This window comes from Helianthus annuus, chromosome 5, assembly GCF_002127325.2.
Source record: "Helianthus annuus cultivar XRQ/B chromosome 5, HanXRQr2.0-SUNRISE, whole genome shotgun sequence".
Lineage (NCBI taxonomy): Eukaryota > Viridiplantae > Streptophyta > Magnoliopsida > Asterales > Asteraceae > Helianthus > Helianthus annuus.
In genome coordinates, this window is record NC_035437.2 from 75,841,226 (window position 1) to 75,844,675 (window position 3,450).

Below are 3,450 nucleotides of genomic sequence, written 5' to 3' on the forward strand. Positions count from 1 at the left end.
GAACTCGCTCAACTAGTTGTTGACTCGTTGCTGCATGCCTTGCAGGACCTTAGGTACTTATGGAGCTTGCACTGGAGGCGCGGTCATTGTGGACAAGGATCGTGATTACTACGTTGAACTGTTATGACATTTAAAACTATTAACTATGTTGGGTTACTTACTTGCTTCCGCTACTTAAACTATGTTTTGTTGGAACATCAATTGTATTGAATTGGGTTTATGAATTTCTTTAATTATTTATATTGTTCAATATGATTGGTGGCTTGATCCTGGTCATGTCACGCCTCCTAGCGGTGGTACTCCGCGTGTGGATTTTAGGGGTGTGACAGATTGGTATCAGAGCCATTGGTTATAGAGAACTAGGTTTTAATATGGGAAAACGTTTTTATTAAAACCAGACTATAACCAGAACAGTGCTCTCAATGATCCACAACGACGCTTCGCTCCACGTGCAAGACTCAACATCCTTGGTAATAAGGTTTATGTTTATTGCCTACATGCTAGAATTACATAGAACTTTGCTTGTGGTATGCTTAGATTACATTGCTCACTATATGCTATTGCTTGAGAACACCTATGTGCCTACACTTTTCTGTCACCGCACTACTCGCGAACCGTTCATACTTATGCTACCTTTACTGTTCGATCATGTCTGGACGTGTTAACATGACTCAAGCCCAGTTGACGGCTCTCATTAACGAACAAGTTGCTGCGGCGCTTGCAGCCGCACAGGCAGGAGGTATAACCTGCTATTCCAGACCTATCCTAGGATGTTAGATCCTACTCTCGTGACCCAACTCTCGCGCTTAACCTTGACCTATCTTTCTCGCGCAACGGGTCAGAATGCATAGCAACCTGTCTGCACATTCAAGAACTTCATGGACTGTCGTCCAAGCACATCCAGTGGCACAGAAGGAGCAGTGGGACTACTCCATTGGTTTGGGAAGCTCGAGTCAGTATCCAAGATGAGTGAATGCCCTGAGGCTCGCAGGGTCAAGTACGCCACTGGAAGGGATCGCGCTAACCTGGTGGAACGCGCAAGTACAGATACTAGGGTTGGCAGCTGCTAACGCCACCCCCTGGAACGAATTCAATGAATGCATTAAAAGGGAATACTGCACGCGTGATGACAACCACAAGTTGGAAGTGGAGCTTTACCATTTGAAAATGACGGGGTCAGAAATTGAAGCTCATACGATACGCTCAAACGAACTGGCCATCTTGTGTCCAACCATGGTGGACCCTCCAAGCAAGCGTATCGAATTTTACCTCAAGGGTCTAGCCTCGGAGATTCCGAGCCATGCTACATCGGTTAACCTCGACAATATCCAAGACATTCAGCGTCTTGCTCATCGCCTCACGGGTCAGGCAGTGGAACAGAGCAGGCTGCCTAGTTGTATCAGCGCTATTACTACCGCTACCACTTCTGCTACTTCCGCTACTCCTAGTGACAACAAGCGGAAATGGGATAGGTATTCCAGCAAGGGTCCAGCTACCGTTCGGTCTCAAGCACAGCAGCAGCGCAAGAATAGTGATCACCAGAGCCGAGTCAGCCAACTTCTGGCGGTCAGGGGCAGGGTGGATATCAGGGAATTCACCCAACGTGTAACTAATGTAACAGACACCACGGTGGTTAGTGCAACGAGGGACGTTGCCAGAGGTGTCTCAAGATGGGCCATGGAGCTAAGGATTCAGGAGCCCACGGCCTGCAAATCGGAATCGCCAGCAGCAACAGCAAGCAGAAACCCTATGCAAAGAAAAGATTGTTCGCATTCCTCATTCTGGTCAAGAACCTCTCGAAGTTCAAGGCGACAAAAGTGGTGCTTTGGTTGGCATCACCTCTTTCTTGAAGGCTCAGAAATGTTTGCGGAAGGGCCACACCGCAATTTTGGCTCTCGTTACTGACGCATCAGCGAAAGAAAAGAAGTTAGAAGACCATCCAGTTGTACGAGACTTTCCTCAGGTGTTTCCTAAAGATTTACCTGGTTTACCGCCTCATCGTCAAGTCGAATTTCAGATCGAGCTCGCTCCTGGAGCAGCACCTATAGCTCGCGCACCGTATCGTTTAGCTCCAACTGAACTGGAAGAACTTTCAAAGCAACTACAAGAGCTCTTGGATAAAGGCTTCATTCGTCCAAGCTCTTCGCCTTGGGGAGCTCCAGTACTATTTGTGAAAAAGAAGGATGGCACTTTCAGGATGTGCATCGATTATCGTGAACTGAACAAGGTCACAGTGAAGAACCATTATCCTCTTCAACGCATTGACGACTTATTCGACCAGTTGCAAGGGTCGAGTTACTACTCCAAGATTGATCTGAGGTCAGGGAACCATCAGCTGAGAGTCCGCGAGGAGGACGTCTCCAAAACAGCATTCAGAACTCGCTACGGTCACTACCAGTTTCTAGTCATGCCATTTGGGCTTACGAACGCTCCGGCAGTTTTCATGGATCTTATGAACAGGGTGTGCAAACCCTATCTTGACAAGTTCGTCATAGTTTTCATTGACGACATTCTGATCGACTCCAAGAGTCAGGAGGAACACGAGCAGCACTTACGTCTTATCTTGGAACTTCTTCGAAAGGAACAACTGTACGCCAAGTTTTCAAAATGCGACTTCTGGCTTCGTGAAGTCCACTACTTAGGCCATGTGGTGAACAGGGATGGGATTCATGTCGATCCATCCAAAGTAGATTCGATCAGGAACTAGCCTGCACCGCGTACACCTACGGAAATACGCCAATTCTTGGGTTTGGCGGGATATTACAGACGATTCATCAAAGACTTTTCGAAGATCACACAGCCGCTTACTATGCTGACACAGAAAGGTGTTACCTACCGTTGGGGAGATTCCCAGGAAACCGCTTTTCAGTACTTAAAGGATAGGCTTTGCAGCGCACCTATTCTCTCATTGCCGGAGGGCACGGATGATTTTGTGGTCTATTGTGACGCATCGATACAGGGGCTTGGTTGTGTATTGATGCAGCGTGATAAAGTTATTGCTTACGCTTCTCGTCAACTCAAAGTTCATGAACGGAACTACATGACGCACGATTTAGAGCTGGGAGCTGTTGTTTTTGCACTTAAGATATGGCGACACTACCTGTACGGTACCAAGAGCACAATTTACACCGATCACAGGAGTCTCGAGCATATCTTTAAGCAGAAGGAATTGAATATGCGTCAGCGAAGATGGGTTGAACTTTTAAACGATTACGAATGCACTATTAAGTATCATCCAGGCAAAGCCAATGTTGTGGCTGACGCACTCAGTCGAAAGGACACTCTACCTAGACGCGTACGAGCCTTGCAGCTCACTATTCAGTCCAGTCTTCCTGCACAAATACGAGATGCTCAGGTAGAAGCATTGAAACCAGAAAACGTAAAGGCTGAAGCTTTACGTGGTTCGAGGCAAAGATTAGAACAGAAGGAAGACGGCGCCTACTATGTAAC